This window comes from Varroa destructor, unplaced genomic scaffold (genome assembly GCF_002443255.2).
Source record: "Varroa destructor unplaced genomic scaffold, Vdes_3.0 BEIS01000003.1, whole genome shotgun sequence".
In the NCBI taxonomy this organism is placed as follows: domain Eukaryota; kingdom Metazoa; phylum Arthropoda; class Arachnida; order Mesostigmata; family Varroidae; genus Varroa; species Varroa destructor.
In genome coordinates, this window is record NW_019211456.1 from 23,540,437 (window position 1) to 23,561,331 (window position 20,895).

General features: G+C 40.4%; 3 long non-coding RNA genes across 32 annotated transcripts; 2 read left to right on the forward strand and 1 right to left on the reverse strand.

The window, feature by feature from the left end:
- Positions 1-675: 675 nt before the first annotated feature.
- Positions 676-8,413, forward strand: LOC111247013 (uncharacterized). 2 transcript variants are annotated; one of them, XR_015323599.1, is made up of 3 exons: positions 676-814; positions 2,489-2,744; positions 8,283-8,413. It is a non-coding gene; the product is annotated as an uncharacterized LOC111247013 (long non-coding RNA). The 2 variants fall into 2 exon arrangements; XR_002671921.2 differs by lacking the exon at positions 8,283-8,413 and adding an exon at positions 6,218-6,356.
- On the reverse strand, positions 6,424-20,790 carry LOC111248102 (uncharacterized). 29 transcript variants are annotated; one of them, XR_002672405.2, is made up of 7 exons: positions 16,392-16,497; positions 15,368-15,614; positions 14,621-14,938; positions 13,708-13,858; positions 12,035-12,234; positions 11,314-11,395; positions 10,533-10,959 (listed from the first exon to the last, which is right to left on the reverse strand). It is a non-coding gene; the product is annotated as an uncharacterized LOC111248102 (long non-coding RNA). The 29 variants fall into 29 exon arrangements; XR_015323585.1 differs by lacking the exons at positions 10,533-10,959; positions 11,314-11,395; positions 14,621-14,938 and adding exons at positions 9,269-9,399; positions 9,948-10,267; XR_015323580.1 differs by lacking the exons at positions 14,621-14,938; positions 15,368-15,614; positions 16,392-16,497 and adding exons at positions 19,423-19,645; positions 20,625-20,790.
- On the forward strand, positions 12,141-13,883 carry LOC147756696 (uncharacterized). The gene is made up of 3 exons (XR_015323600.1): positions 12,141-12,258; positions 13,067-13,150; positions 13,756-13,883. It is a non-coding gene; the product is annotated as an uncharacterized LOC147756696 (long non-coding RNA).
- Positions 20,791-20,895: the final 105 nt, after the last annotated feature.

Genomic DNA, 20,895 nt, shown 5'->3' on the forward strand with positions numbered 1-20,895 from the left:
TTAGTGGGCATCAACAGCGTCTGATTACCCTGTCTGAAGACGGAAGGGAAACCCCATAATGAGGCAGATTTGTACCGATTCGCACGAAACATAGCATCACACGTACACATATGAAACACAATCAGTAATGCTTTCATATAACCTTGATACATACCATCCGTCTAACTGACAGATCCAAAGCCAAAATTTCCGAGATGTAACAAATTAGAGACGACAGTACGCAGCTGCGTACCGAAATAATGTTTGACGTGCACGTTTGGTATTGCGGCTAAGCACTGCTTCATAGCGCTAGTTTTTATGCTCCTACATACTGCCTTCTCTAATTCGTTGTCTCGTACGACCTGCTCGATCTATTCTAGTTTGCCAAGAGGTTTGAAAATTGTCTGGAACACACGGGTTGGCTAGGGCGTAAGAAATGTGTATGGTACTGTGGTAGAACGTCTTTTCTACTGCTCGAACGGTCGAAGAGTTGCCTCGGGCCAACGGTGACCCGTCGAAACGAAGGCAGCGTCATAAGATTGGGAAAACAGTAAGCAAAACGAAACGAACCTTTTAGAGACGGTAGGATTTTTACTATTCAGCTATTGCTGCTACTGCTGCTGTGGCTGTAGTCTGCTGTACTGTATATGATCTTGCTAAGATGGGCGGAAATGGGCACGTAACGAAACAGCGAACTTAGGAATGCCGACGGCTAGAAGCATCTTTTTAGTATGGATACCCTTATCGATGCGAAGACCGGACCGCCAGAAAGTTTAAAACAGCTCGCGAGCTAGCATGACGTGATGACGTTGTTTGAAGAAAAGCGCCTTTCCCGGTGGGTAGTGTGAAGAAACTTCTAATGTATATATATATATATATATATGAAAATGCATTCAATTCTGTATCAACATATCTGCGTGTGTAAGTTTGTGTCCACGCAACTTTTTAGTATCAGCAACTTCTAGAGACCATCTATGGTATAGTTTTACAACTGCTTAATTAAACATTCTACATGCGCATAATTTGTACATAAAGAGTTAAGGTTTGTGGCCGTGCGGAAGATCGTGTGTCATCAATAGACACCTGCGTTAAAAAACATATGCTGCTGACGGAATCGAAAACGTTTTACAAATAAGATCATCAGGTAAAATTTTTAAATATGCAGTGTCCTAACGTACCCATCTCTAACAATCATTTCTATGTCGAAGAAGCTTTAAATCATTAACTAGGCTACAACCGTCATTTTCTTAACATAAAAAATGAATAAACTCAGGCTAAGGTTACCGTAAATTGCCGATTCCTCTCACTCATTATCTAGACTCATATATTTATGACCAATAATAAAGCTAATTTGATTGAATTTGAATTAAATACTAAATTGTAACGTCTGTGTAATTTACGCTACGAGACCACTTCGAAAAGATGCTATATTACATGTTCAAAAAGACGTTTATGGGTTTGACGTTACTATAGTCTGCGTCTGTGGAATTTCTAGTTGCGCTTCTGTTGTTATTACTATATTTGCTAGAGTGGATTTTATCGTTGCTCCTGGCGTTGTTAGTTCTATCATGCGGACGCACGTGTTACCAGGCGATGCCCCGACACGCCTGGTAAGCCTTGGACGATGCGTGTGCCCATTGCAGTCTATAATCATTCTGACTGCTACCTTGGCTAAGTAGGTTAGTTAAAGCTTCAGGCCATAACTCACACCGTGTCCTTTGACGAGCGGCCACGGCGGTTGTGTTGTTCTGTCGTGTGGTGCCGTATAGAAAGTACCGGTTGTATTACTGCGGAAACAGCTCAAACTTCAAGTTGTACAATAAAAACACACATATATATAACCTGCGTTAGAGAGAACTCTCCGTCAGGATATTAATGAAATCAATCCGTGACATTTTTGATACACACAGTGCCGAATATCTTGTTGTTGGATATCTTGTTTGTTATTACATATACGGCCTCCAAAGATACCCTGGTGAATATTATACGAGAAAATATCACCCAACAAAAAGGCATTTTCAAATAGATTTGAATGCTATCCAAAACTATACGATCGACTATATATCCAATATAGATTGGATTCTTTATAATGAAGCTGATGAAAATACTTGTGTCTTAGTGAGGGTCAATAGCAGTAGTAATAGTCTTTCGAATGCCATAAGTAGTTGTATAGGCTAAGTAAGTAGCTGAACTTAATGCATTTACGGTTACATCGATGACGAGAATTTATACTGGCCTGTTGACTAGGAGTAGTTAAAGTTAATGCTTTAAGATGGGAGGCCAGCTGTCCTTGTAGTTATGTTAAAGCGTATATCGTGTTGTATTCAACATTTTGTTCTTTAATCATGCATAAACTTCATTTAACTACCTAATTTATATCGTTTCTGCTATCAATTATTCATGGTAACCCATCTATTCTCTTAAAGATCTCTTATATAAGTATATCAGTAGTGGTGAGTTTGGCGCGGCATTAATAATGGTTGCCTTGTGTAAACTGTCACGCAAACAGACCTAAAATCGAAATTGCCGACCACGTTAAACGTCGAACTTAAGCTGGGTCGTGGTCAGCGATTTATCGTGACCTTCATCGCAGACGTAGCGACCACCCACGGAACCGTAAAGCAAGACGAAAAACACTGAACGAGCGACAAGGTCAATTGCTCAGTGATGGCGACGATCCCGTATAAAAACCACACCAGGCCGGGCTGCCAACGCTAATGAAGCTAGCGTTACACGAATAACTAGTCACCTATTCATTAACTAATGTACGTTTGCGCCTTTGAATCATGGAAGTACTAGTAAGTTAACAACGTACTGTTTAGTAACTGAATTCGGCTATACAGTAAATGTCTATCCATCACAATGGATCGTAGCCTAATGCAACGATAATATATTATTTTACTAATTTGGTATACTAGATGCCAGGCAGATAACAGCTGACCTATTCATACGCACCAAAAACAAGAGCAAGGCGTACGAACATAACGCGAGAGGTAAAATCTGACGCCATAGCGATGCTAGAATATTGTTGAAATCGATACAACCCTTATATGGATTTCGTTAATCATATAAACTGCTTAATTTATTTTTTATGGTGGACTAATGTTTATGTTTTCTAGCCGTATTATGAGAATAGTTAGCATAGATATAGCTCTATTTCTATCGACCTGGCTACACTCCAACCAACTTAGGTTTGTCTGAAACACGTTGCCTATGGTTAGAATAATCTCTCTGGCTACCTCTAAGGGCCCCAGACAGCAGGAATTAGATGCCTATCGAAACTTATAGTTCTTATGTTTTACAGAAATGCACACACACACACACACACAAAAACACACACACACACATAGATACACACCCAAAGACACAAACACACAGAGACACGCACACAGACACACACTCAGACACAGACACACCCACAGAGACACACAGATACACACACAGACCCACACAGATACACACAAACACACTACACAGACACACATATATACACACAAACACACACACACACACACACAACACACACACACACACACACACACACACACACACACACACACACACACACACACACACACACACACACACACACACACACACACACACACACACACACACACACACATATACACACAACACACACACACACACACACACACACAACACACACACAACACACACACACACACACACACACATACATACACACACATACACACACATACATATACACATACACATACACACACACGGAAATCGTTCTCGTAAAATAAAATATTTAATCCGCCTGTCAATGATCTTTATGAAATCCACACTCATCAAGATGAAGTAAGATCTTCTGGTTGACGCTCAGGTTCCGCCAGCAGAGTATATTTTACCGTTTGCTTCGACTCTCACTTTTCCTTTCTTTATTTATTTATTTATTTATTGTCACTAAAGAAATCGCCCGTACAGGAAGGCCGTCTTTATTGAAGCACTCAGCGACAGACGACAAACAACTGTGTCATAAATGATGAAACAGCTTGCGGAAAAAATCTCTAACTAGGTTCTACCACTTGGATTGCCTTAGAGTTTTACTCGGGCTAGACGTCGCCCTCAAAACCTACGATCAAGTTTTTAAGCCTTATGGTCTGCTTTCCAGTTTTTCGCCCAACCACAACCCGCTCTCCGTGCCCAGTTTTTACACAGACAGCGCTGTTGCCCCTTTTCCAACGGTAGAAAACAGCACATGACCTTCTGGATCTGAATACCATGCATGAAAGTGCGAGACAAGGAGAGAAAACGATAATGGGCGTACAGCAACGAAACTTTTAATGCGATTAGCGACCTCCTTCCTTGTTCCGCATCTTCGTTCATTTGTTTGGCATCAACGATGCGAGGTTTCATCTCGATGCTCAGGTTGTTATGCGCTGTCTATAGGCACAACATCTCGGTTGACGTCTCCGTTGCGCGTGCCTTGCTCAGTCTTGTTCTCGATTTCGGCTTCCGGTACTGACGTCCGGCTCTTTCCTGCTGTCACCCGCAATGTGCATCCTTGGCTGCCTGTTTACTGTTGTCACTGCCATAGAATGCCCTAATTCCTTTGCTCTGTGTAGGTTTTTAGAACATAAGAGCGGACCGAATGAGTTGTGAAGGCTAGAAATCGAGCGCGAACTCAGAGGCAAGCATCGTTCGAACGGCAAATATTTCACGGCTCGAAGGATGGAATTATTCGTAATCGTCTACGCGGACAAACAATATGTCCTTAACTATTCTCATAAGCTGAACCTGATTTCTGCTCTATACGAGATTCATTTTCTCTAAGCAGAACGGGGAAGACGCTTCGGCAAAGCAATATCAATGGTGATAGTAGGGAGCTGGAAGTTGGATCTATATATTTACATAGGCGAAGTATGCGAAAAGATAAATCAACTGCAGTCAACACAATTTTTCATGTAATTACACAGTCAGCGGTGACCAAAGAAGTGTGGCCGTAAATTTCCCATAGTTTTTTGTGGTGCGAAATTACATTGCACTCATGTGGGATAGCCTGCACATAGGACTTGATGTGATGCTCGGATTTTGCTTGCCTATCTGAGTAGTACACACATGAAAAGTTCGACCATCATGTGAAGTTGAAAATTCGTGTAATTGTTCGTGGGTTCTATTCTACGATCCTCGCAAAAACCCTCGACCGTACTAATTCACTTGCCATCTGTTACTCAGATTGACGGAAAATGCGTAGTGTCTACCAGTTATTTCTGTAATCTTGGCTGGCCAGTAAGTACAGTGGCGAGATGATGATCCATACTATCGTAATATAGCATTAATACCCGCCTTTTGTCTAAATTCGGTTGTTTTTTTCAACATCCTAAGGTCTTGATAGATATATATATATATTTAATGCAGACCTGTTTGATGAAAATGTAATACGAAAGTTCCTAATTGAATCATATTATAACGGCAATAGGCACACTACCGCCAAAACATTAGGATATATAGCTCTATTTGAAACGCTTAACCTATACTGTGATATAATAGGACATATTGATCGTACTACCGAGGCTCCGCCTATTGCTAGTAATATGACAGATGGATATATCTCAAGATTCAATTATTGTCCCGCTTATAGCTTGGCCTTACTTTAACATATTATAATAGGAGATCAAAACAAATTTATTCAGGCTTACGGTTATGGGATGGTTTAGATATATTGTGAAAAATTACTACAAACGGCTATTTTATTTCTAAAGGGATAAAGACTTGGATACAAATGCTTGAAATGAAAGAGATGCAAAATTCCCTGTTCCTGATCTTAAAAGTAAAATCGAAAACAATATACAGCGCTTGTGAGGTGTCCATTATGAGCTTTTTCATAGTGGCGTTTCAATGACCACTCAATAGCCTGCACGTAAACAATCAAATATCTGATATCCTGCGCAAACACGACGATATTTCTTGCATTTCTCGCTTATTGTGACTGCCCGTCCTTTTTCTGGATAAGTACACGAAACGTGGACAAAGCATACAGCGAAGGAACTTTGTTAATCGAGTTGATAAAGCCATATGGATATTACAAGACGGTCGTTGGTTATGTTCGATAGGACCAAGACAAAAATACGCTTGAGAACGAGCAGATGTTAAATTTTCGTAAACTCGTTAAAAATGTATGTAGTTAAACATTTATATATTATCCTGCAGACAAATAACAAATTTAACAGAGATAATAGACAACGAACTCTACTTTTCCCTCCGACAGGACATAGTATCTGCGTTTCGTCTGTACTTCTGAGGTAGCAAGGGAGACAGACGGTCGTTAACAATATAGGAAACACTGAATAGCTGCGAAGAAGGTTTGTCCCATTCGTTGCGCGCACTTCACTGAAGCAACTCTTTGTTTACGGCGGTTTGCTCGCTGCTCTGGCTGATACCAAGATATTTCTTACTGGAGTCGAGAAGCTTTAAATGGCGAGCTTCCCAAAAAAGGGCGAAAGATTACCAACTATCTATGCACTGTTTACTCGAACCGTACTGAGCTGTTTTCTACTAATGCCAAAGGAACATGTACATGAGCTCATCAAAACAGAGAAATCATGATCCAGAAGTTGTTCGTCACGGAACAGTATGTATGCCACTGCAGCCCCTAAGTTTAGCTTTTTCGACGTGCTAAAGGGTCACGAATCATCATTATTGCGTAATATTTTAAGCGGCTTGAATTCCGTCATTTAAAGAACGATACTTTTTTTTACAAGTGTCTCTATATTGCTTCGGTAATTTGCGCTTCTGTATTCTAATATAATGGTATTTACGCGTCTTATATCTATTCATCTATATAGTATTTAAGGTGTGTTATTTAACGCATGTGAGCCCTTCGAACGTGTTTATTTAATACATTGTAGACTATCTAGCAGGTTGGCTACGAGCCTGCCTGATGACCGCATGCATTGTGAAATATATGTTTAAAGTGGGCGACGGTTAGAGATGATTTTCTTGTCGTGTGTCGCCCGTATGGGCAGACTCCCTTATAGCTTTTGCACGATAAAATTTAGATTTTTTATTGCATGGAACGTCCTACATTCCTGGCGCGATAATTTGAACACTGCTAGGTGGCCTTACTCGGGGAACCCTGTAAATAATGGCATGCACACGAAGCTACACGTTCATAAACGGAGCTCAAAAATAGATTCCGTATCGCTAATACAAGGTGAATATAGCTTTTGTATCAATTCCACAGAATGGGTCCGGCAAGTTGATATGATGAAATTATCATAACAATAGTAGATAGGCTGACACTATTTACGGAAAATGGGTAAAATATATGGGTCTTCTTTTTTGCCTTCTTCATGACAAAAAATCATACGAGGAATGATCTGATTTTGTTAGGAAGACATTCACCAGAATCTTCAGTGCATCCCAATAAATGTATACCGGTTTTCTTGGTAACAATTCGCAGAATATGTACTCTTCAACAAGCAAATGCACTTTTCAGCTCAGTATTTCAACTGAGCAGCTATAAGGAAAGTACTAACCATTCATATTTCATTGTATTTATAACGAAATTAAGCCGAATTTGACATAAGTGAAGGACCTGGCTTTGCCGGAGGTCAGGGTTGAGTATGAATACCATTGACCTTGTTTAAAAATTGTTTACAAATCAGATCAACTATGGCAAGTTGATTTCAACTCTAGCCATTTATCAGGTCTGATTAGCTGACGGTTAGTAAATAAACAAGTAAGATTATTTTACGTACGTTATAAACAAAACTCTAGACAGGTGGTTCCCGAAGCTCCATGCCGTGAGCTCTATGCCATGTTTTCTAGATATATATATATATATATATATATATATATGTATACATATCTTGAAGGACACTAAAGTTAGACCATATCAGTCCTGTGAAATCATTTTCCGTTAATTTTTCTCGTTATTTTTATTGCGTAATTTACGTTGACATCTAGATGTTCTGTGACCTATATTGACTGAAGCGCTAATGGTCGACCCTACATTCACAGCTTCAACGTGTAATGACGGGTATAATTAGATTGATTTCGAGAAAGAGGACCTTTGAACGTCTCGTTGAAGTTTATGCTTAGAATCAACTAATGCAAAGAATCCCTATTTCGAAACGATGGCTATAACGCCATCAAAGGCGTAAGTAGAAGGCGTCATTTTGGTTTCCAGCATATGAGGCCCCACTGTATGTATCATAAATCAAAGACGACCATATACATTATTACAGAGTACCGCATTTAATACACTTCAGTCCTAAAATAGCTGGGTCCATATCTACTCTTTCTTATTTTCTTTCACTCTGAGTATTTAGATGGCGACCTACGCAGCGCCGGCAGCAGCCGCCAAGAATATGCGGCATCTACGTTCGTTCGTTGTGACTACCTCAAACTCTGTGCTACGTGTCTGTCCCCTTCAAACCATGCATGAAGTAACAACTCACGTCGCTCCTGCAGTGTGTGTCCTGTGCAGCAGGTCAGGACAGAACAGGACAAGACGGGACAGGAAAACAGACCGTCTAAAAACCCGCAGGTTCGTTGTTTCTACGACGGTCATGTCAGCAGGGGCGTCAAGAGTAAATACCTACTCATGGTAACCAAAGTTCTCACCGCGTAACCTTTGGGCTGTGCTGGGTGGCCACCGCAACTACGATAGGCACAATTACAAGATAGAGAAAGCCAAAGGTAGCCGCAGTAAGAAGCAGAACTTAGTTAGCCACGAAGTGAATTTTCGGCTTCGTCGATGAGAACAGAATGAGATAACGATGTAAGATCAAAGACATACCGCATAAAAGTGGGCAACTGTTTCCGAATTAGAGGGACTCAAAGAGGCAAATCCTGAAAGGGACGGTCTTTTGTCAATCACTAATTTTTACACCGAAGAATTCCTAATCCATGTGCGTATCACACTCGTGATAGCCGATTTTCTGTTACCATATTTCTGCTCACGAACTCGTACGTACAACTATTTGCGAACTCGAAAACTTGAAATAGTTACGAAGCAATTTGTATTGGAGCTCTGTTAAATATATTTCATAAGTATATATGTCACTAGGATCTTCTAAATGTACATGTATTTCGGTGAAAACTCATATATCTTTTGTGTGTTCATCGTCCTTGCTATTCTATGACAGTTCTTCATCTGTAAGCTACTCAACTGATTGGCATAATTTCCTAACAGGTGCTAAATAGCGTGACAGGGGTTCTATCATGATAAAGTTATATAATGATAAACAAAGTGACAATTTAGAATAATAATAAGAATAAAAATATAGAACAATAGATGGAAAGGGTATTAAGCGAACCGAACACCTCTTTCTTCCAGCTTGAACATAGTAGACGTCTCTGGATAGACCGTCGTCTGTACTAGGCAGGTATGCTGAGCAGATACGGTACGAGCTTGATGACATCGGGGGTTCGCTGCAAAATATTCTAGAAAGTTCTTGGAAGGATTATTACTTGAGGTCGCGTATTTATATATATATATACATAAATTTGTTCCAAGAAAGATTTGGATTGCAGTGATCAGTACAAACTAAGGTGCTCGGTTATCTTTAATATTTTCCATCCATATTGCACAATCTTAGGATAACTATGATGATTAACTGTTTCTCCAAAATGTACAATATTATTTGTCCAAAATTTTATCAAGGTGGCCTGAGCCCTACGTTCTTCCCTGCTAACCTTGAAGGCTCTTCTTCCTAGTTTGATGACTAAAATTAAAAAGATTAAAAATGAAAATGTCCGAGTTTTAGTGAGCATTTTCCAAAGCAGATTACTTATATTGGTAATAATAAAACAAACCGAAGTAAATGACGTACTCGAAAGAAAAAAATTATCGTTCATTTTTAAAAACAGTTTGTACCATCTAACTGGAATCTCGCTTTCGTTGCAATACGAGCTAATAACAGTGGCTTGTAACAGTAATGAAGCACGTTAAATACATTTTGATGATCGAAGTTTTTGTCAATTTAACTTACCAAATCACAAGGTCTAAATGCGTCCGCATCGAGGGAACATTTGCATTGGGCACAGCCTCATCTGCAAACCCGGCTGGTCGATAAATGGAAAATAAATCGGACTGTTTTATCAACGCTTCCTTTGGGAGCTTCATCGGCTTTACGTGCACAGTCACAGCGGGGTCCAACGTATTGCGTCATTATTTTGTTTGAAACGCAACCAGTTTGTTACCAAATTCAAACCTAAATTGTTGTAAATGTCGACTAGCACAACTTATATAGCAGGTACACAGCGGTCCGTTGCGAAGAATACCATATATATGAATGGAATTAGTATTTATCTGCAAAATATTGAGACGACATGAAATTAGTCCAGTGACTAATTCCCGCCTAAGTTATTTAACGCGGTCCTAAACTGTATCCCTTTTAATATCGACCACACAATATTGATTTTCTCTGACGCTCGCTTGTGTGCAGTACGTCTTTCCTTTCGTAGATTCTCCATAAAATACTACGCTGTTCTACAATGCGTTCATTTCAGCCCAAATGAACGCCTACGCCATAAATAACGTCCTAAGCGAGTCAATCTAAAATAGGAACGTTGCGTTAAGCGTATTGTCTCTCTAGACAATGCTCATTGTATTTATTCATGGAACGATACTTTAATCTTCCTTCACGTTCAAGAAGTGTCCAAGTCAGCAGTGGATCTTTTTATCGCCACAATCTTCCTCGAACAGTTTTCGCTTAGCTGACAAATACATCTGCATTACAATAGCCACTCACAATATTATAACATCTTTGTACGCCTATAATTCCTCGTCAAATACAAGATACGTATAATCTCATTAAATAGGACGGATGAATAAAGCCAGCGTTTAGGCTTATCTCGAAGTGTGGTAAGGCGGCGCTGGTCCTAGTCCCCCCGGCGACTGTCTGCCTGACATGTCGCTTGTCATCTGTGCCTCTTCAGCGATAGATGAATTTGCCAGACATCTGCTACTGACCAGAAGAACTTACTGGAAAAATACTAGGACTGAAAGAAGCGTTTCAAATCCCAGATAATAATAGAGTTTATTTAAAGAAGATGCACTTAAGTCTTGTATGACTGACTGCCTACCTTAGAGTCATCAATAGATATCAGAGTAAATCCTTTGGCTGACGTCAACACTGATCAAAATCTATGCGATTTACATGACTTTTAATAGGAAAAACAATACAATAGAAGGGTCCTGAAATGACTGAAGTGACTATCTATATTGGGCCGAACGAATTGCTTGTGGCAAATTGCGAACAGCTGGACAGCACAAAGAGTAATCGTTTTGAGCATTTTAATATAGGGATAATGTTGCTGGGTGAGGATTTCCATTTACGACGTAGAAAACGCTACCTTTGTCGAGCGCGTGGATCACCTCGCCACACATACGTTTTTCCAAACATATCTCCACAAATGGCGAGAATCAAAGCGAGAGCTGCAGACAGGTGCGCAAACGCATGATTCATGAAGTGATACAAAATAACTAGAATACCTCGCTGTTAGATTTAGAATCACGTTTCGAAGTAATATCAAACTATATCCCGAATCATAGTCTAAGCTTATGAAGGGGTCTAGTGGGTGAGAGTCCCACGGTACCAGACAAAGAATAAATCTATGAAGTCTGGTCTGCATAATGCATTTGCCCTCAACCTCCAAAAAAAAGATTTAGAATTACGTAGGAAGCTTTCACTAACTTCTACATACCTATATAACTTCGAACCAGATACATTGCATTAAGGTAAATATTAAAATTAGATATATGAACCTATAGATCTTCGATCTGCCATTTATTTCTATAATATTAGGACACAAACATGCCGTGCGATATGTAACATGGTTCACCTAAAATACTGCCAACTTTGTAGTATCTGAAAACGACATCAGAAATATCCACCTGTAGCATATGACCGAATGGACAGTATTGCGTTGTACTAAAACTTTGCCAAGTATCGTCGAATGTTATCAACCACATGTCTTCCTACGACAGCCATGGTGAGCCCTGGTCGTATACGCATGACTCGGCCAAGGAACGTCATTAACCAAAGAAGGAGCTACGAAACAGAATTATACTTACCAAACGCCTAGCACAGAGATATAAATTGTACGCTGAGACTGTGGACGCCAAGAGATACACGTCCTCCCCTCTTCCGTAATTGTTACCACTGCTCAGTCCGCCCGAAGGGCTCAAAACAACTTTGATTGATCATTCATCTTGTTCGCTGCGCAGCTTTGGAGGGGTGTCGACTGAATGCAATGAGCGCTCCGTGATTGTTCCTGAAACAGGGCACGAATCGGGAGGTAAGGGAGCAAAACTTTTGATTAATTATTTTTGGCCGAGTCAGTTAGTAGTGAATAAAAAAGTTTGAATATGTATAGATAGGCAGGTGCGTCCTGGTATGTCAGACACACACAAGAAGCTAGTCTACACCTGTTTAAAAGTAGACGAAAAGGCTGAATGACACATGTAGAGAACCACGTGTGAAGATTGTTTAATTATTCCGCGTATCGTATGGCGTATTCTACCATTAGGGCTTTATGGTACGCGGCAACCGTTCGTGAGAGTCTGGTGAATTCACATGGAAAAATATATTCGTAGAGGAACGTGTTGATGAGTGTGTGCAACAATCATTAATATCATCGTGCAGTTATTGCTATTACTCCTTTCATTACAAAGTGTGGTACATAATTTAAATGATATTGTGTTGTCGAAACGTTGTGTATGTATGTACTTCCACAGATTCGAACCGACGACACCCTAGATTTTATATCCAGTACAACTTTACTTTCACTGGCTACGTTTGTTTTATTGTCTAGTTCGCTTTCCCATAAGAACAGTAATGTTGTTCGTCACCAACATTCAGATGGAGTGAAAAGCCCTCAAAACAGACCGCCAGTTGGGGTAACAGAAACATCAATAAATTTCAGAGATCTTATCGATGTTTCGGATTAAACAAAAGGGGACGTAGCTTTGAACTTTGAAGCCTAACGCAAGCATACCTAACTCTGTTTATATCTCAGGGCAACAGAAGCGGGCGTAAAACTCGAAACGTTGATTTAAACAACTCAGATTTATCTGTCTTATCGATCTATCTAATCCTATTTGAAGGTTTATGCCCTGCCGGACTTGTATGCATCGTGATTTTGACTGGCAATCCCCTCGGTGACTATTTTACTTTCTCTAGTTTCGGTGGTAAGTTTCTAGCAAGTTTCATTGTAGTCATATTTCTAGCAATACATTGTAGAGATCGCATAGCTGCTCTCAATTGAACTGGTCCTAAAAAATATAGATATCAACAAAGAAGTCTCTTCAGTCAATAAGCATCTTTCAGTCAAGCGAACGGGATGCCCTTTATGATTTTCGGTCGCTCTCGCTAAAATAGAATGCGTTAATAACATAGTAAATAATCATCGATATAGAATATATCGCTAGATTATTTATCAAATATAGATTAATATATACAAGATATAGATTATTTATATCGCTTTTTTAGCATATACAGCGTATTTTTCGATTAACCTTAACAAATAAGTAACGCTTGTGAGAGAACTCACGTTCCCGTTTTTTCTTATAGTTCTTTCTATCCTATTTACTTATTAAGTTCTTACATAGACTGTATGCCTTTTGCTCAAATAGTATTTCGAGTGTTCGAGAATATTACGTAAACCTGCTGATGTATAGTTGTAACAAAGCAAACTAGTTCTTAAAGTCACGTTAAGACGTACAGCCTTGTATTACAGAGTACTTACATTGATTATTCTTTAAGGTTGCATAAACGTACGTTATAATCATTACAGCATGCAGGAAATGGTAAGCAACGAAAACAAGCCTCGGCCTTGACCGATACGAGCTTCAAAGGGCCCCTCTGTGTGGCGCTTGTTCTTCCTCGAAGTACTGCGTCTATTATGGGAAAGGTTCAAAACGGAGAGAATGGAGAATCGTCTGCTAATGCAAAATCAATACCATCTAACTGGCTACATGTATCCAAGCAGTTTCCAGTTCGTACCTAATTACTCGCTAAGGAAGATTCTACTGCTCAATAGTAACGCATTTCTTTTGTTCAAGCTGAGGTTATTAAATCTACGGTAATAAGGCGAGAAAAACATTTTCGCCAGAGAGTGAGTTTAGCAGGCTCACCTCTAACGATAAACATGATAACAAATTGAGAAGCCCTTTCTGCAATCTGAATTAGATCACACATTCAATATAAATCTAACAGGCCTTGAAAATCTCCTCTGTGCGGTGCATTGATCGTACATGTTTACATTTTATACCTATATATGTAGTTAAATTGTCTAACATTGTACAAATTATGCTCTAAACCAGGCCACTTATAATCTCCATCATAATGAGTCGTCAAAATAGTATTGACCGTTTTAAAGTCAAAATGGCAGTGAAGATTTTGGTATTACTAAACAAGTTATATGGCATTTTGATATGTCATTGTTCTGGTAATATCATAATCCCATCATTGTATAACTTTTATGGTTTCTGACCGAACAATAGTTGCAAGCGATCTTTACACCCGTTGTTGCAAAATAAACACTGTTAAGGGAATTCCGTATAGACCGAAGTAGACCCGGGCTATACAGCAGATACATTCAATATTTATATCGAAATTCTGTTACCGACAAGCTAAGGATGTATCTAGTCTGGAATTACCATGATGAAGGACGATGCTCTAAAGACGATTTTCTGTTCTATTTTTTCCAATGGCTTGCTTTAATTTTTTTAGTTGTTGGCAGGAGAAACCCGATTCAATTATTATGCGAGGGGCAACAACTCGTAATGCATGATCTTTTTTTAAGTTCATGGTAGCGTCACCTTCTTCGTCGTCAGTTTGAAGTTCGCTACGGACCGTGGAGCACGGATTATTTCGTTTGCACATCATTGTCATATGTGACCCATTTTTCAATGATATTACCTTCAAATGACGCCAGTGCCGATCTGATACGACCCATATTACCTGACAGGTGTGGCCTTAAAGGTGTCCAGCCAAAATAAGCCAACGCCCTTGCATTGTAAGAAATAGCGAAATAGATGTTCTCGTAGAGTTATGAGTCTCAAAAGTCTGCTTCATAGTAGTCAACAATATAAACTTTTTTCAATAATAGTCATTTGTTTTAAATTAAACAGCCAGGTCTATAGAAAATCGTCACTCTGATCTAAACATTATGGTAGCTCTGAAGTAGCTTCTTCCATAGGAGAAGCCAGGTTTGAAGAGTTTGCCAATCTGCCACGATCAATACTTCCCAACGGGGAAACATCACCGTTTCGTTCGAGTGGCAGATGGCAAGCTGGGGGACTCCAGCCATTTTTTTGTCTTTGATAAACTGCTTATTTTCAATGAACTAGTATGTAGGCGATACCTTGCCGGTTGTTTGCTATTCTAAGTGTGGACGTGCTTACTTTTCTTGACGCGCGTCACGAAACGTCGCAGAAAGGTATTTTTGCACTTTGCTCCTTGCTTCTATTTTGGTTAGCAAAATAGGACGAAACTCGTTGCATTAACTACCTTCTTATTCTAACCCTTAGGGGAGGACCCGTATTTATCGGTCGCCATTTCCAAGGCTAGGGCAATAGCTTGCTATGACTTCCAATCATCTTGACTATTGTGACCTTTCAGCATCTCTTCTTGGTTGTATACAACGTAGAACTGTGAAGAGTACCTGCTTATGAACACGCTACTAACATAGACGGGATTAAAGAAAAAAGTGTACTGGCGGTAAAATTCGAATTTTAAGCGCCCGATTTAAAAAGTGTAGTCTGAAAGCAGATCAGTACGTGAAAAGGCGACTAAATCCGGATATGCATGCAAAGCCCTTACCCTAAGCTAATCACGCAGTTATATTTTAAAATGGGAAATTGAGAATAAATAGCTTGCGTTGTGTGTAACCTGCGAAGTGGTTTAAACCTTATAAACCATGTATGGAGAAGATTCTCATGCAATGTCCATTCGTAGTTCCACACGTATAACTTGGAGAATGGGAAATTATACAATGTTAGTTAACTAAGAATGTTCAAGCCTCAGCCCTACGATCAATTGGCTTTCGAAATACAACGATTACTATATCCAGACGCACGTGCTGATAGTTTAATAGCAGTTAATTTAAGTCAAGAGTATATTATAATTGATTTCTCACTCCCAACTACATACATATAAAGCACATATATAATCGTGAATGCACTCAAGTACGCCATATCGCACTCTGAGTAATGAACAAATTTGTGTTTTGGCTATTGCTTTGGAACAGAAGTTATTTGAATCTAGTTTGTTGAAATTGGAAAGCTGACTATAATTCAAAACATTCCTCAAACACATGGACAGCTAACTGGATAATGCAAACTTTTGTTCCTTTAGAATTCAAAATTGTACCTACCACTACATAAACAATACACTCCTTTACACAAAGCACTTATGTGAAGCACAAACCTTCGAAGGGATAACCTCATGAGCATGATGCACAACAAGTTGCATACCAAGTAACGTACTGAAAAGCGTCTTTGGACCTTAGGCAAATTCTCCCTTCACAACAAACTATGCAACTTCCTTGAATTCAAACAATATATCCGAATGAGTCTATTAAACAGGTTAGGCAAGCTCTAAAATTAGGCCGTGTTTCCGCATTCACATAGGTTTTATTGTTCAGTTTGTACAAGCTCATGAAACCTGCAACAAGAATCCATCGCTAAACACATGAGCACTATCGTACAAACATTGTCAAACGCCCCCAATAATAACTACTTATCATTAATTCAAAAACCGCTAAGGATCCGCTAATTGCTAGGCAGAAATAGAATCGATAAGACAACGAATGGTATCCTAAGGGATCTGCACACAAAAGCTCCTCTGGCTTTGGCGAGTCGTGAACGCCTTTGACACGTCTGCTTTCTGCATACATAAGATCTTTCCTCCGATCCGGTAAACAAGCGATGCGTAGTTAGTGATTGACTTAATCTTGGCTAAGCTGACGGCTTGCTCATAATCGGCGCCAGTTGTCCGCCCGCCCGTGCACCTGTCTATGCTTACTCCTGTGATAGCGACGGTGGTCGTGCTATGCTGCCCCAACAAAGAAAAAGCAGTGATCGCAGGGAATAATTTCAAGCTTTGAACGTGACTATAATCAGAAAAAGCTTGCGACAACCAGACACACAAGCAATGTCACTTTTATATCGCAATAGTCAAGCACACATCCAATCATGCTTCGCATACGCCCGTCTAGTAATAATATAGGTACAAACGGGACAGTACTCTGAGGCTCGCTATCCTGCACATTGGCATCGGCGAGCAAGAGACGTAATTCGCAGGCAACACGTTTGATCATTTGCGTGTAAGCAACAATAAGATGGGGTAATTGGCGAGCGAGGTTTCCACGACAAGAGTAGGTGCCCCTCTTTGAAACCTCTCCCTTTGTGGTCTCTTCTTTCCATCACTCCGTAACGAAGTTCATCCACCTCTTATAGATTCGCAGCCTCCTATATAGAAAGGAAAGAAGGAACAGCTCAATTTCTACGCCGACTCTGCTACAGATCTACAACAGCCCTTTGTAAGGTGCCTAGCATCTGGCATTAGCGAATGCAGTCGTTTGCCCGACGTCAGAGAGCCTAACGTGCCACTACGTAACTGCTACCAGCTCGTCTGTCTGGCTCCGTGGCTGACTGGGTACAGCCAGCCAGCCAGTCGTAAATTCATTACTTGTAATGTGATTGCGGAAACAGCAGTTGCAACTGTAATAGCGTCGACCGTCGATCGATGATTTAGCAGCAGATACACTAGGAGGAGGCGGAGGCTAGAGTGATGGTGATGGGAACCTGCGTTGGATCGCAGCAACTGAGCTTAAGCCAGCAGTAGTATTAGTCCAAGTAGATAAATAGCAAGCATCTAGGTTGTCGACGACGCCCGCCAATGTTAGAGACTTGGTGACCCTAGTCACATAAACAGAAAACGAAGACGCTCGGATTCTACTACCACACAGAAGGTGAATGGAGAAAAGGGAGACAAACATCAGCCCGGGGAATGACGGTTATATCACAACGATGACGGGCAGATGTATGCTGTATGGTTCCGGAAGCAATACAAAACAAACGACAGTGCCACATTGTTCCCTAACTAAACTCCTTCAGTGTGAGCTCGAGTTTAGGGCCCCATGGAGCTCGTAACGGGTGTGCTGCTACGGGTAATAATACGACAAAAGATGAAAACAGCGAATCGGGCATTAAACTGCTAGGTACATATATAATGATTAAACGAGACCGGTGTTGGTGGATGAACGCAGCAGTAAGCGAAGTGATTTGTACCTGTACCTAGATACCTAAAAATACCTGTAGAGATACTACCTGTTGCCACGTAGGTTAGATACAAACGGTCTTTAATATTATATGGTGACACATCAAGTTTAGTGTAAGAGTTATAGATTAAGCACCTTCATTCAGATCAGAGGGAACGGGATCCGTATGGACATGGGTGAAATCCGAAACAAACGTTCTATTAAGAGCCACTTTATAGTATTGGTCCTTACTAACCGTTATTTTCGGAATAGCATGTGTGGACTAAATGGATTATAAGAATTACTGTTCTATTTGCTATGCGCTATAAGACTCATCATGAGAACTGCAAAAAGAACCACTAATATCACAGATAGTGAAGTGCACAGTACATAGTAACATGCGATACTTGATTTCCGTCGACTGCAAAATCGGTCGTATCTGAAGTAGTTTGCGACATATTTGACGAAACTTTACATATGTCGGAAACTACTTAAGTAGCCATCTTGAAAATAGTTTTATTAAAACATATAGGTAAATAGGTTTTACTTTATCCTCTGTTAAATAAATCTAATGCCCCACACGCGCACCAGGTGTGATAAGTGTCATTTGATCAGAATCTACAGGCATTTTCCTCAACCGGCGAGCTCTAAAAATGACTATCAGTAAGACGGCGACTTTCGTATTTACAGGTTTTCATAACAATGTCCATCTCTTCTTCATGGATATAATAACTTCAGCGTGGAGTCAATGTTTGTCTCAGCTTTCATTTCACACTAACAAACCATCCGTCTTCGCAATTTTAAGCTCTTTAAAGAGCGCTATTATAAGACTATATCTTAGAAGTGACGGACTAGTCGCCAGAAAAAGGTAGTTGGAGAGAATTGTACTTCAACCACTGCAGCCTCGACCGTTTCCTTGGCTCCCTTTTTCTTTCTTCAGAGGCCAGGTTTAGACATACCAAAACAAGGAGCACCGACGTCGAGACACTGCGACCAGCCCGCCACTGAATGAAGGAGCTTTAACTGAACTGGCAGCATTGTAATTGACTCCGTGGACAGAGTTCACAATTATCTACGGGGCAATCAGTCCCTTGCCTGTAGCAGTCCTTTCATGCTACAAACGGCCGGCGCTCTCATCCACTTCGGTAGCGGGTCGAGCGGTTCGTCCTACTGAAAAGCTCTCCACGAGTTACTTACGCTGTGGCTTGCTACTGTCGAGAACAGGGTTAGTGCTGGTACGGAAGAACGAAGAACGTCAAAGACGAGGTCGACAGCTACAACGCTCAGCAATTACTAACAGCATCGGCAGCAGTAACGTCAACTAGAAAACAGGCTATGTAAAAATTTCAAGGCGACGCTCCATTTGGCTGATTTAGCAGACGAAACCGGCCAAACAGATGGAAAACGTTTTCCACGTATGCTGCAAACATCAAGGCGACACGTGTTCACAATTAAATAACGGCAAACGGCTGGCGGCAAAGGGTTGAGCGAGCAAGGAGTTTAGGGAGTAATGTGCTGGTCTATAGCGTCAAGAGAATCGTCACGCAGGTCACTTCTCTACGACAGAAAGAAATCGAGCGAAAAAGAAAAGAGCAACCGACCAATGCGACCCGTCGTTGTCTACCCGGCGTTCGTAGGGGCGTATATTGGGTCAAGTTATCGCTGAAAAGTCGAAAGGCAAAATGGTCTCGGAAACTCACCAACCCCACTCGAATCGTGTTGAAACAATTCCCATGGAGGCCGAGGGATGTCAACAATAATGAACACTGCTATCTCACAAGGGGAGAAGGTGGAACAGAGTAAGGAAGCAAAAACATAATATACAACTATCAAGTAGCGAAATTCAAGACTTCCAAAGGTTGGGACCACCTTTATCGGTGAGGTTAACAATCTGCACACCCTATTCGTAAAATCTTTGTGAGCGTTAGCTTTGCTGGCGTGCATTCGCGTAAAAAAGGACCTAAAATGTCTAGGAACGGTGAATAACTAATTCGTATTAGGCACGTTGCTCACCGTTTGGTATTATCTATCTGTATGTTATTAAAAGTAATCTCTTAGATAGTTTGCGATAAAGACAACGTAAGTTAACGTTTTTAGCCAACACAGAACGAGAATTACTCATTGGCAACCTGCTCAAACGAGACCTGAAGGTAGCGCCATCAGTGACCCATCGTAAAACATTGCAAAGATTACAACAGCTTGTGACCATACTCCTGGACTTCCAAGGAAACACTGATTGATATCACTGCTTAAAAAATAATGCAATCGTCTCTTCGAACGCATCAGTAACTGACATCGAGATATTAAGGGATGTGTAGCCCTGCTTGCCGTTCTGCATTAGAAAAACGGCTGCCGATCTAAAACTTGTCTGAAATCAATCTGCACTCTTTCTTACACACGGTGATATAGTTCCGTTGAGGGCTATGTTTTTACACAGAATCACGTAGGTAGCCACCATCACCATAAGTTGCTTCTGGATGAAGTAGTAAATTTAATTAGCAATCCTTCAATGGAAAATGAGTAGCAACTAATCTCAATTCAGCTTTTAGCGGACGGTTCCTTTCGTTAGTTTAAATACTGGCTCGCAGAAATTGTCTAACGTAGACACATTGTGGCAATTATGTAGATTATTATAAGGTAACCTTACATAGATATGTGTTGAGTGGATGA